The 14,301-nt window shown below is 34.2% G+C and overlaps 1 non-coding gene across 1 annotated transcript; it reads left to right on the top strand.

The window, feature by feature from the left end:
* The first annotated feature begins 8,102 nt into the window (after window positions 1-8,102).
* Window positions 8,103-8,210, top strand: LOC146921618 (small nucleolar RNA R71). The gene has a single exon (XR_015012995.1). It is a non-coding gene; the product is annotated as a small nucleolar RNA R71 (small nucleolar RNA).
* Window positions 8,211-14,301: the final 6,091 nt, after the last annotated feature.

Raw genomic sequence — 14,301 nt, 5'->3', positions numbered from 1 at the left:
GATATGTTTTGAAGAGGCGGAAGTTTCTTCAAATCTAAAAACTTTTTTGAATTACTAATTTTCAAAGAAAGTTGATAATTTGAGAAAATGAGTCTCTAATTTCACAATACTCGTGAACCAATACACACATAATGATCATGTGGACCAAGTAGATATTTTATAACTTCAAATTGATGCATCAATTATGGTCATGTTTATGTTTATTATTAAATCACAACCACAAGTTTGTGAGATTATTTGACTAACATCACATTTTCCTTATTTGATATGTATTGATCGTATACGAAAATTGATATTGAATATTCGGTAACATATGTTCATCTATTAAAATGGGCATGAAGATCCATTCATTAGACGTCTAATGTTAACTGTACGATTAATATTTATAATATAAGAGACATTGATTCGCATACATGCCATCCTCGTATACGCATTTTTGGTTTATAGGCCAATATTTCCCATATGCGCATATTTTGGATGTGTTGTGTATGATTCAATTGCTCCAATACAATGCAATTAGAGGAGTTGCAAAAGAATATTGGGAAAATATATTTGATATGAATCTCCATTTTGTTTTTGGTTACTTATGAATATCCATCTTTTATAAAGTATAATTAGTCAATAATTGGTGGCTTGTTTACAACTCAGTAGGCTGATTGTCAATTGATGAATTAATTTTTATTATTAGGGGGAGAAAATAAGCAACTGAATATTTGAACTAGAAGTTCAAATGAATCATTTAAGATAAATTATTATCATCTCAATCTTCATCCTCATATAAATTAGTGTGAACCAGAAGTTCAGAATATGATTTCATCTGCAAAGTTAAAAAAAAAACAAAATATTAGTTATTAATACTCCTATATAATAGATCTCCATGTGGGACAATCTAATATTAAAAATGAATATCAACTGAGCCTGAAATATGACATACCAGTCAGTTTCTCATACAAAGGATATGAAAATTTCAAAAGAGAACTTTGACTATATTTATCTTTTAGTTCCAGCAGAACTAATCAGGTACCTAAAATTGATGTAAATAAAGAGATCTCAATAAACTATGTCATGAATGGAATGTGATGAAACCGAAATCAAGTCAACAATGACGATGAATTTACATAAAATATAGCGTTGTATGTAAAAATGATAATGAGGATCATGGATCAAAGTTTATTAAGGATTATAGAAAATACAATGATTGACTAAATAAGAAGACACATTTGATGCGAAAATAAACTAACTTTGCAAAGTGAATGGTTTTTGGACCAGTAGTCCATGCATATGAAGATAAAAAAAACAATGAGAATCATAAAAATATATATAAAGTTTGACTTATTGTTCAATAGAATTGATGAAAATTTTAAAGAGACGTATTCACCTGAAGTGAATTAAAGTACATTATCATACTTAATTAAGGCTATCACCGCATAAAAGATCCAATAATTCTATGAAGGAAGTCTTTCATGACTAACTTGTTATTTTTATATAAAATGCGCGGAAGGTTTTAACTTTATCAAAACATACAATTCAGATTTTTGAAGATATTGTTTAATTAAATAAAATTTTAGAAACATGATGTATAATATTCTTAAAGAACATTTTCTAAAAGAGAGATTTACATATCATATCATTTTTCCACTTGAAAATAAATATGAGAACTCTTGAAGAGATTTTTTATATTTAATTTTTTAAAGATAAGAAATTGAGATGAAATATGTAGGAAAGATAAATATTTATTTGAGATTACAAGTTGAGTATTTGAAGAATATCGCTATTGTTGATCATGAAATTTATATATCAAGGTGCTAAAATGGTTATATATGAAAAAAAATCATATTTGTCGTACACTCCAATGGTTGTAATGCGACTAGATGTAAATAAAGACCGGTTGAGAAGAACTAATTGGTCATGAAGTACCAAGTTTTAATTCAATTAAGGAAGAATAATGCAACTTGATAATTATTAATGTTATCATACATCATCTGTTATTTTAGATATGCATGTTATTTGTTTGATTCTCAACATTCATGTGTTTGATTGAGGGATATGATTGAACACAGAAGAAACTTGTGGTTTGTCTTTCGGAAGAGTGAATGCAACAATCATTTATGAATATGATACCATATGCATTGCTCACTAGAAACGATATGATCTTCATAAGAATGATGATACAAGCAATCAACAAATTTGTCCGTGTGATAATCTTGCACACATTTTTATAAAGCCAGTCCCAAACATAATTTTTAAACAACTGATACAAAAGATTGATCTTCATCATCTGAGAGATGATTGTTTGATTGACAGAGAGATATAAATATATCTTGCACTCTTTTTCCCTTCATCATGGTTTTGTCCCACTGGGTTTTTCTGGTAAGGTTTTTAACGAGACAAATATTTCGGATATCGTACTCTTTTTCCTTCACTAGGATTTTTTTTCCTATTGAGTTTTTTTCTTAGTAAGGTTTTAATGAGGCATATCCTTCATGGACATTCAAGGGGGAGTGTTATGAATAATATTGGTATGATGTGGATGTCCAGTGTCCATAAGCTTTCTATATTCCTTAACTCCTATGAGTAAATGACTTTACTCGTTATCATTGACATTTACTCCTATGACTCTTCATACACTTGTAACTTACAACATTTGTGTCCTATAAATAGGTCATATATGTAATGTAAAGAACACATTTGTGAAATAATACAATGTACTGTCATGTTCTCTCTTTATCTCTTTGATTTCTCTATTCTTCTATATTTTACAATATCTTGTATACTTTTGATCAATTTCATAACAAATAGTCTAATATATAATTAATATATGTAATTATAGTCTAATTCATAATCTAATAATTAATGCAAGATTTACCCCAAATACATTATTAACTATGCAAGATTTATAGTCTAATTTTTAAATCGTTGTTGTGACTTTTTACCCCAAATAAGACAATGAGACAAGAACATTTTTTTTATATAAAAATAAACGATATTCATTCAAATTGATAGAGTAAATCGATACAATATAAATCTAAAGTCGTTAAAAACAAAAAAGATGAATCTACAAACAGACTCACTGCATCCATGTTAATAGCACAAAACGACAGAGTATCTATGCCTACAAATATGACTATATTCAACCCTCCATAACACTCATATCTCCAGATCTATAACGTTTAGTCGTCGACGCCAAAGTCATTGATTGAATCTGTAATTGCTAAAAATTATTCTTTTATCTTGAATCAAATAAACACCGCACTAAGACGAGAAACACACTGCACAAAGTCTGAAAATCAAAACAAACAGAGTCGTACAAAGACAATAAAATTACAAAAACAAACGAAGGAATGCTGGATATATGTGGAAATTACTTATATAACTAAAAAATAAGGAAAAACAATTTGGAGGAGTGATTTAAGGTCAAAATTGACCTTAAATACCCCTTTTCGGTAGACAAGAAAAAGGGTGGTGTCAGCTAAGGTTTTGGAAGGAGAGAAAAGAAAGAAAAACTAAATGAGTTGAAATTGAAATAAGTAAATACTTCTAACAACTTTTCAGACAAATTTATTATTCCAACAACTTTTTTCTATTATCTGTAATTTTTGTAAACCACTGATAGAGCCAAACCGCAAGTGCACGGCCTATCGAAGTAATAGTAGTAAGAAGAGTATCGTTCCGCTAGGGAGTTGTGAATTCAATTAACTTTTAGAGAATGATTAGAAGATAGAGAAGTTTATAAAAAATGGGGTTTAATTGCTGAAAGTAAATAACAATAATATAAAAGAGCCTTGGGATTATTGGTTTGCCATAATAACAAATCCTTCACTAGACAAGACTTAAACATCTAATTTCATGGTTTACACACTAACTTCTAAAGACCGGTTTCCCTTAACCCCTCACCTTTCCGATGAAAGTCCGGTGAGAGTTTACTTCTAGCAACCAAGCCTATTTCGCTGACATGATTTCTAGAAGATGCATAGAGGATTGAAACTACTCTTTGTCTCAATAATTGCAAAGACTATTTCACTGTTTTGCAATTATTGTCTAGATTCACTTGTTCCAACATCGAGACTCCGCTCTCGCTTTATGAATTGATGTTTGGGATGATGGATTAACGATTATCAAACCCTCCGCTTTCGCTTCCACAGTTTGATAATTGTTAATCCACGTTAAGACGGTGAATCTAGATTAGAAATTAGGGTTACATAGAAATTAGGGTTTAGGCTTGTTTTGTTTAGGATTGAGTCATTAGACTCCCCAACAATCCCAAGACGAAGAAGTCTACTCACTCATGTTCATCGTAGACATGGGGGAAGAAGAGAGAAAAAACAGTAAAATAAATTGCAAAGAAAGTAAAAGAGAAATAAAGACTTTTTATTAAAATAATACTTGAAATAAACAAAGTAAAGGTGAATGTTTTATGGTGGAGAGCTACTCTATTTATAACTTTACAATCGACTTAGAAACTAAGCAACTAAAGGGATAAAACGGTAAAGCTGCAACAGGGTAACTTGGGCCCGAAGAAAAGCAGCAAAAGAGTGTTCTGGCACATGTTGGCACGGGCCGTGCCAAGCTTCTGACTTTGGGGGAACATATTTTTGTCCCGTATCTTCGTATTCTTGCGCTGTATTTGCTCCAGTCCTCTTTCTTTCGCTCCAAGGCACCTTCCACCATATATTCATTCCTAAAATAAAATAAAAGACAATTTAAAGTAAAATATTCTAAAAGGAAATAAATTATAATAAAACTAAATCAAATCTTATTTAAAACTAAACTAAATAAAACATTAAAATAAACTAATCTATGACTCATCAAACTCCCCCACACTTGAATCTTTGCTTGTCCTCAAGCAAAAGGCAACAGACATAGCAACATCAAAAGATTATTATGGCAATATTAAGAACACATGTCTCAAAAGAAAGGCTTTGCTTCAAGTACACTAATTACAATTTCAAATACTTCTCATGAACCTATTCTACCCAACATCAAGTCTCAAGTGAGTGTGTGTGTGCAGTCCAACCCTTTTCTTGCTCCTGTATAAGACAGATATTATGAGGAATAGGTTCTATCCTTAATGCTAAAGTAACCGAGAAAAGTCCTTTCTTCATTTCATATAAGAGTGATGGTAATTTAAGTTAAAATTAGATTAGATTAACAATTAAGCACAAGGGGCTGCAGATGCTTAGGGGCTATCTATCCTCGTAGGAAGTCTTCTCGGATGTAATTGTCCTTTCCCCCTAGATTCAAAATCACCCTAAGCAGTGCTGCAAAATTTTCTTTTACTTCATCTCCGCGTAGGAAGTCTTTTTGGATGTAATTGTCCTTTCCCCCTAGCATTGATGAATTTGTTTCACTTTGAGTTCAAATTAGGGAGTCACCACCACAATTAGGAAGTTAGGGATTGTCCTTTCCCCCACATGTTGGTGTCATTCTCCCGCCCCATTTAACATTAACAAATTAATAAGAATATAACAATTAAGAACAATTTGATTAATTTCCCACACAAACTTATACTACTTTTACTCTTAAGACTTTAAAGGGTCTAAGTTAACACTAAAGATAGAACGTGTTCCTTAAAATACCTATTCATGCATTTGCTCCAGGATTGCAACCGGGTGCTTTTCTCATTGGAGAATTTCACAATAAAACAAGACATGGGTATAGCAAGTACAAAAGAAACACAAGAAACTACTTTTATGTACAAGAAACAACCTTTAGAGAAGAGACAAAACAAAAAAAATTTATCATATTTTACATTAAAAACAAGCTACTAGTCATGTCTCTTGCTATAAAAACAAAACAAAAGAATAAAGTTCAAGGGAGTTTGGGAACACTACGACTCTAGACACTTTATTAGGCCCCCCCACACTTAGGGGAAGCATTGTCCTCAATGATTCAAAAAGAAAAATAAAAGAAGAAGAAGAAGAAGAAGAATAAGAAGTAGTAGAAGAAGAAGAAGAAGAAGAAGAAGAAGAAGAGTAGAGGAAGAGGAAAGCTCACAATTTTATTGAAGTCCATAGTGGACTTTGGATGTGAAGGTGTTGCATCATGTTTCGAAGCATTTGATTGTTTTCTTCATTTATTCTATTGCTCCTTTGGACATTGTTTCTTTCAACACCTTATCTTTGATGCTCGGTGCTTATTCTTTGAACTTTGGTTTGCATCCATGCCCGCCGTTCATCATTATAACTTCCACCGGCTTCTTGTTCATGGTGCAAGTTTGCACCGACCTCCTCTTTATTACCATCATCATCACCATCATTATGTACCTATTTAATTGCTCAGAATCCTTGAATTGGATCCCATGATTGCGGGCTGATGATTGCTTCTTGCTTGCACCACCTCCAGAGGCTTCAATCTTCTTACTTTCTTCATTGATGTCATTGACCTTAACTTGACTTGGTGTGGATTTTGGGTGAAGGTTAGGGTTAGGAAAGGTTTTGGTTGGGAAGAGTTGGTTTAGTGATGGAGTTGTGGTTGAAGTGAAGTTTAAGAGTTGAATGATGGAGATTGGTGAAGAAGTTTTGGTTTTTGGGTTATGGTTTAATGGTGTATGAATTTGGTTTAGAGGGTTATGGATAAAGGATGAAAGAGATTATTTTGAATGAGGAAAAAAAATAATTTTTTTTTTAATTTTTTTTTTTTAAATTTTTTTTTTTTTTTTTGCTTAAAAGTTGGCACGGCCGTGCCACCACCGGCACGGGCCGTGCCAAGCTTCTGGAGGAGAGAAGGAATTTTTTTTTTGATTTTTTTTTTAATTTTTTTTTTTGAAAAACATTTTTTTTTTGTTTCAGGTCAATGACTTCAACTTTCTTTCACTTTTTTGTATCATATTGGACAAATACCTACAAAATAAATTAAAATAACACAAAACAAACAAAAATAAAAGCAATAAAAATCATGGGTTGCCTCCCACGAAGCGCTTGTTTAGAGTCACTAGCTTGACGGTTAGAAGGTGGTTTATCTATCCTATATCCAATCTCTCAGAAAGGGATAATGGCAACAAACTAACATGCTCTCCCAAATCACACATGGCTTTCTCAAATGTTTTATATCCTATGACACAAGGTATGGAAAATCTCTCTGGATCCTTAAGTTTAGGTGGCAATTTGTTTGGAAGTATTTCAATAAAATTTCTAAACTGCTCATCTAACTTGGATTTAGCAAACTCTTGTGTTAAATGAATTTTAGGCTCATGAGATGGTGAAACAAATGGCTTGTCATTCTCTCCTATAGCTTTCTCACTTTGAGGCTCATCACTTCCTATCTCTTCTTCATTGCTATGAATTTTACCAACGGGGTCCTCTAATTGGTTACCATCCCTAAAAATAATAGCACTTATATGGTCTTTGGGGTTGGTTTCAATTTGGCCTAGAAGGACTTCGGAGGTTTGAGAGGGATTAGCCACCTGTTGGGGTACTTGAGAAGTCTGAGTCTCTATCATCTTACTGTGAGTAACTATGGAGTCTAAGTTCGATGTATGTTTGGCAAGAGATTCCTTCAAAAATTCAGTTTGATTTTTAAGCTCTTGGAGCTGCTTGGATTGATCAATAACACATTTTTCTAGTAAAATTTCCAAGCTGGATTTTTGAGGAACTCCTTGGTTGTTTGCATAACCGGGTGGTGTTGTTTGTTGTCCAAAAAGATTTTGAGGGGTTTGAAAAAAAATTTGATTGTTTTTAAACCCTTGATTATATTGAGCATAGTTTACTTGCTCAGGACTTCTAACAACACTACCTAGTTGGCAATCAATGCCAATATGGCCAAATACACCACAAACTTCACAAAGAGGTGATACAGGGGGAGGTGTGACAGCACTAGTATTTATTTTATCAAATTTTTGTGTGAGTGCGTCAACTTTAGCAGCTAGATGATCAAGGGAAGAATTTTCATACATACCTACCTCTTTCTGAGAGGGTGAAGGAGCAACATTAGTGGTGTCCCTTCCGTAGGTCCACTGATAGTGGTTTTGTGCCGTGTCCTTGATCAAAGCATATGCTTCTGTGTATGTTTTGTTCATCAAAGCTCCACCTGCAGCTGCATCAACATAAATTTTTGTGGGATACAAAAGGCCATTATAAAAAGTGTGCATAGTAAGCCAATTTTCTAAACCATGATGGGGACAAAGTCTAAGCATTTCTTTGAAACGCTCCCACGCATTGTAAAGAGATTCTCCATCTTTTTGAGTGAATTGTATGATTTGTTTTCTTAAGTGAACAATTTTAGAATGAGGAAAGAATTGGGCAAGAAAGTCTTGCTTCATTTGATGCCATGAAGTGATAGAACCAAGTTTCAATGAATTAAACCAAGCACTAGCTTTTCCCCCTAAGGAAAAAGGAAAGTAGTGCAGCCTTACGACCTCTTGGTTTGCATTCACAGTTCCACTGAGTCTTAAAAAAATTGAAATATGAAGATTCGGATCCTCAGTGGGTGATCCGAAAAATTGATTTTCCTGCACTAACTCAATAAGTGCAGGTTCTATTTCAAAATTGTCATCAACCGTTGGGTACACAATAGCATCGTATGACTCATTTGAAGATGGGATTGCATACTCTATGAGAGTGCATTCCTTAGCCATATCGTTATTATCTTCCCAAGAAGTTAAAGGCAAAAGAAGAAATAGAAAAAGATTTTTTTTTTATATATAAAATAAAATAAGATAAAGAGAAAGATTTTTTTTTTTTTGAAGTAAATAAAATAAAATAGAATCAAATAAAGATTTTTTTTTGAAAGAAACAATAAAATAAAATAAAACAACGAAAAAGATTTTTTTTTTTTTAGTCTAATCACTATTAAAAAGTTAATCAAATTTCAACAACTCCCCGGCAACGGCGCCAAAAACTTGATAGAGCCAAACCGCAAGTGCACGGCCTATCGAAGTAATAGTAGTAAGAAGAGTATCGTTCCGCTAGGGAGTTGTGAATTCAATTAACTTTTAGAGAATGATTAGAAGATAGAGAAGTTTATAAAAAATGGGGTTTAATTGCTGAAAGTAAATAACAATAATATAAAAGAGCCTTGGGATTATTGGTTTGCCATAATAACAAATCCTTCACTAGACAAGACTTAAACATCTAATTTCATGGTTTACACACTAACTTCTAAAGACCGGTTTCCCTTAACCCCTCACCTTTCCGATGAAAGTCCGGTGAGAGTTTACTTCTAGCAACCAAGCCTATTTCGCTGACATGATTTCTAGAAGATGCATAGAGGATTGAAACTACTCTTTGTCTCAATAATTGCAAAGACTATTTCACTGTTTTGCAATTATTGTCTAGATTCACTTGTTCCAACATCGAGACTCCGCTCTCGCTTTATGAATTGATGTTTGGGATGATGGATTAACGATTATCAAACCCTCCGCTTTCGCTTCCACAGTTTGATAATTGTTAATCCACGTTAAGACGGTGAATCTAGATTAGAAATTAGGGTTACATAGAAATTAGGGTTTAGGCTTGTTTTGTTTAGGATTGAGTCATTAGACTCCCCAACAATCCCAAGACGAAGAAGTCTACTCACTCATGTTCATCGTAGACATGGGGGAAGAAGAGAGAAAAAACAGTAAAATAAATTGCAAAGAAAGTAAAAGAGAAATAAAGACTTTTTATTAAAATAATACTTGAAATAAACAAAGTAAAGGTGAATGTTTTATGGTGGAGAGCTACTCTATTTATAGCTTTACAATCGACTTAGAAACTAAGCAACTAAAGGGATAAAACGGTAAAGCTGCAACAGGGTAACTTGGGCCCGAAGAAAAGCAGCAAAAGAGTGTTCTGGGGACGGGCACGGCCGTGCCACATGTTGGCACGGGCCGTGCCAAGCTTCTGACTTTGGGGGAACATATTTTTGTCCAGTATCTTCGTATTCTTGCGCTGTATTTGCTCCAGTCCTCTTTCTTTCGCTCCAAGGCACCTTCCACCATATATTCATTCCTAAAATAAAATAAAAGACAATTTAAAGTAAAATATTCTAAAAGGAAATAAATTATAATAAAACTAAATCAAATCTTATTTAAAACTAAACTAAATAAAACATTAAAATAAACTAATCTATGACTCATCAACCACTCATGTATTAAGGGACAAACGCGGTATACATTTCAAAGAAAAAAAAAAAGATGATAAATATGTGATGTGATTGAAATGTAACAATTAAAAAAATTAAGAGAATTGCATAATCATTTCACGATAAAATATAATATCTAAATACCCAACTTAAGGAGTTCAGATCCTCTCCATTTGGAGAGTAAATGGCCATCTCCCTTTACTTTCATATCCAAGTGACATGTGGTTTAAATGAAAATCAATGGCTCAGATTTAATAATCAACTTAAATCATTTATTTTAAAAATTAAAAATCGAATTTTTTCAGATCCTATCCTCTCTCATCATCTTCGTAAAACGCTTTTCCCTTCTTCTCTGGAAAACCCATTTCTCTTCTCTTCATGATATCGGCCATAAAACATGGTTCCTTTCGTCTGCACGACACTCACCGAACGACGAAGGTCACTCAAGTGTCTTGTCAATTCTTTGTCGTTGTCGTAAAATTCCACCACGGGGTTCTTGATGGTGTAGTGATTGTTAATTGCGACGGCAGAAGAACAGGTCGGTGGTAAGCGTAAAACTTCGATTTCGGTTTACAACTAGTGTGGGTCTCATTTTTCCATTGTTATTGCCTCTCTCGTTCATTCCCTCTCTCTATTTTACCTGTGTGGGTTATTGTTGTCATATAAAAGGGGACTGGGATAAATTTGAGTGAATTCAATTTGGATCAATTTTTCTCTATTTTGCCTAATGTATTGATGTAACAGGTGTTTAACAAGGTAGCTGATTATGAAGAACACCTTTTAGTTAACTTGATGTAAGAAGACGGATTAAGGGATTAGAAGACTGATTCCAACATAATTTGGAAGAAGACTAGAAAGGAGAAGACTACTATATACTATAGAAGAATTGGAGTTATAGATGTAGTGAATTGTAATCAAACATAGGACTATTGATTTGTGTTGTTCAAACATGTAGTGAATGTATTTTGTATTTTAATCTTGTTGAGCTTTTGGGGGCTGCTATTTGGTTTTCAAACAGGACCTGCTGTTTTTTTTGTGCTGATGTAGCCGAGCAGCTGCTGAGATGAAACAACAAGTCCTTTGTTTTAGGGTACCTTAGAGAGTCTTTTGGATTGCATTGACATGTTGATTTGCATTTCCATGTTGACTTCCACCTACATATTCATTTAAATTCAGATGCAGACTTGCAATGCCATGTTGATTTGCAGTCCCATGTAGACTTGCAGTGCCAAAATGATTTGTAGTTCCATGTTGACTTGTACTCCCAATTCCTTGTAGACTTGCAGTGCCAAAATGATTTGCAGTTCCATGTTGACTTGTATATCCAATCATTTGTTTTCCACCAACTTGCCTTGACACATATTCATGGAAATCTTTTGGTTTCAGTCCAGATTCATCAGCTAACACAATTTGAATAGCTTGAGACTCGTATATGCGTCGATGAGAGCGAATCAGTATATAACAGGGACATACAACAATAGTAACAATAAAAATCAGTATATAACAGGGACATACAACAATAGTAACAGAGACATGTAAAAAATGAAAGACATTAGATGTTACATAACATAGTAACATGAATAATAAGATCAAAAGAGGGCCAAATTGACAGCAAACTAACAATAAAAACCAGTATATAACAGGGACATGAAACCAGTATATAACAGGGACATGTATAAAATGAAAGACATGAGATGTTAAATAACATAGTAACATGAATAATAAGATCAAAAGAGGGACAAATTGATAACAAAATAATAATGCGGAAAGTGACGCATACATGAGCCAAAGCGACGATGCGGAAAGCGCCGGAGTGAGATAGAATAACAAATTGTAGAGAAAGATGGTGCTCCAGGTTAGCAACTCTGCACTGATGAAGAAGAGTGATTTTTGAAGCTCTGCAAATTGAAGGAGAGTGATTTTCTGGGAACCCTGCACTGATGAAGAAGAGTGATTTCTGGAAACTCTAACTCCTTTCCCGCGCGCGTCTCTTCATTTCCTTTTTTAATTATTAATTAATATGAAAAAAATAAATTTAAATCTGAGCCATTGATTTTCATTTAAACCACATGTCACTTGGATATGAAAGTAAAGGGAGATGGCCATTTACTCTCCAAACGGAGAGGATCTGAACTCCAACTTAAGGCACACTGATTTGATGGACTTAAATTTTCTACTACCACCATCACAATTTGGTCCAATTTCTGATCAATCACAAACCCTTCAAAGCAATTGGAACTTTTCTAGAGGCAAAACTGGGAGAAAATTGCAACGTTCACTTTTATACAAACTGACCAAAATACTCCCCACATGAGTTAACTCACGCTCGGTAAACTGAAGTATAACCTGCGTGAGTTAACTCATGCTAGGTTATATCCTACATGAGTTAACTCGTGATGGATTATAAGATACGTGAATTAACTCACGCTGACTTAAGTCAGGTAGCGAGCGTGACTTAAGTCACGCTGCGTGTAACACCAGTATCGGTTAACTCACGCGAGGATATTTTAGATAGCTAGAAATGAGGGAAACTTGATGGGAGAAGAGCAATTTTCAAACAGGGAACGGCCACTGTATAGAACTTTTCTGCTCTGCGGATGGGGGTACTATGTCGTAGTTACCCTCATCTATATAATCCATCCACCCACCCACCCACTATTGCACAAGCCATATTAAAATTAATTATGCTATTAGAATAATAACTTAAATTAGACTTTCTTTCTATTGTTAAAAGATGTTTTATGTAAATTTAATAATAAAATTAATAGTTTTTTTTTGTGGTGGCCGGGGTTTGAACCCCGGATCTTGCATATTTTATGCATTGTTCATACCAACTGAGTTAAGCTTACGAGGACAATAAAATTAATAGTCTAATATATGTAATCGCCGTGGACAAAACTTAGGTACAGTACCCTAAGTCCTGTTTTTACTATTCCCCAATAAAAATATTACACGTGTGCTTGTCCCTCTTAACACAGGTTAGTAACCAACGACTATGTTTTTGGTGAAAAACCTCCTGAACCTAATTAGATAATTCCTTTGTGCTCCCCGTAAAATTTTGTACAAAACCCATGAACAACCATCATCGAAAACCAGTGTTTACCGGCACCGTGAGTAGGCATGGCAACAAAACCCATACCCGTGGTTACCCACTCGAACCAAACCCAATTTGACGGGTTTTCCCCGTTTTGACTGGGTTTGGGTATGGGTTTGGGTTTTTCCCGATTTCAAAACACGGGTATGGGACGGGTAACGGGTATATAGGTACCCATCCCGAACCCATACCCAAACCCGTCCCGAATGCAGAAAAGTACTTTATGTTGATATGCCATGTTATTTTGTTTGATAATTGTTGTGTTATAAAAACTACCATTGATATTGAAAGGAGCAACTAAATCAATCGGTCTAACAAATGTTAAAGTGAACATATTGTTGGATAAAACATTACAATATTTATCTAAGGGTTGCAAAAAAACTTATATTTTCTATTAAAAAAATTATTCAATGCGGGGACGGGGATGAGACGGGGATACCCGAACCCGTCGGGGACGGGGATGGGGTTCAATTTTATCATCCCCGTTGGGTATGGGTAGGGTAACGGGTAAGTATATGAGAATCGGGTATGGGGACGGAGAACGTAAAACCCGTCCCCACCCTGCCCCATTGCCATGCCTAACCGTGAGAATGGAAAGCGCGCCTGCAATTGTATTGAAAAAGAAATAAATACACGTGTAATATTTTTATTGGGGAACAGTAAAAACAGGACTTAACTGTACCTAAGTTTTGTCCAATCGCCGTCTAATTTATATCCTAATTTGAAAGAATTACACAAATAAATTAAGACAAATACTACTCAGAGCCCAAATAATCCAAGTTACACCCCAAAATTACTAATATACTCTTTAATTAAAAAAAAGTTCAATTTAATTCAAAACTCACAAAACACAGTTCACGTATTCTCTTCAAAAGAAAAGTTCACATATTCCCTCAAACCTAGAAAGAAGCACGAACATGCCTAGACGCCTTCATCTCCTTCCATCCGCTCGGATATCATCTTCAAGAGCAGCCAATCACGCCAATCGCTCGTGTGTCTTCTCCATTAGGGTTTGTAAGTTTTCAATTCTTCATCTCTTTCAGCATGCACGCGTGTATCTGATCTCCTAATTGCTTTATTCTTAGTGATTTATCATTTTTTTAGCTGGACTGTGTTGATTCTATGTATACGTAAATTCAGTTTACATT

The sequence above is a fragment of the Medicago sativa genome, chromosome 5, assembly GCF_051527215.1.
Source record: "Medicago sativa cultivar Bolivia chromosome 5, Bolivia_mono, whole genome shotgun sequence".
Taxonomy (NCBI): domain Eukaryota; kingdom Viridiplantae; phylum Streptophyta; class Magnoliopsida; order Fabales; family Fabaceae; genus Medicago; species Medicago sativa.
This window is presented reverse-complemented; position numbering and strand designations above follow the sequence as displayed.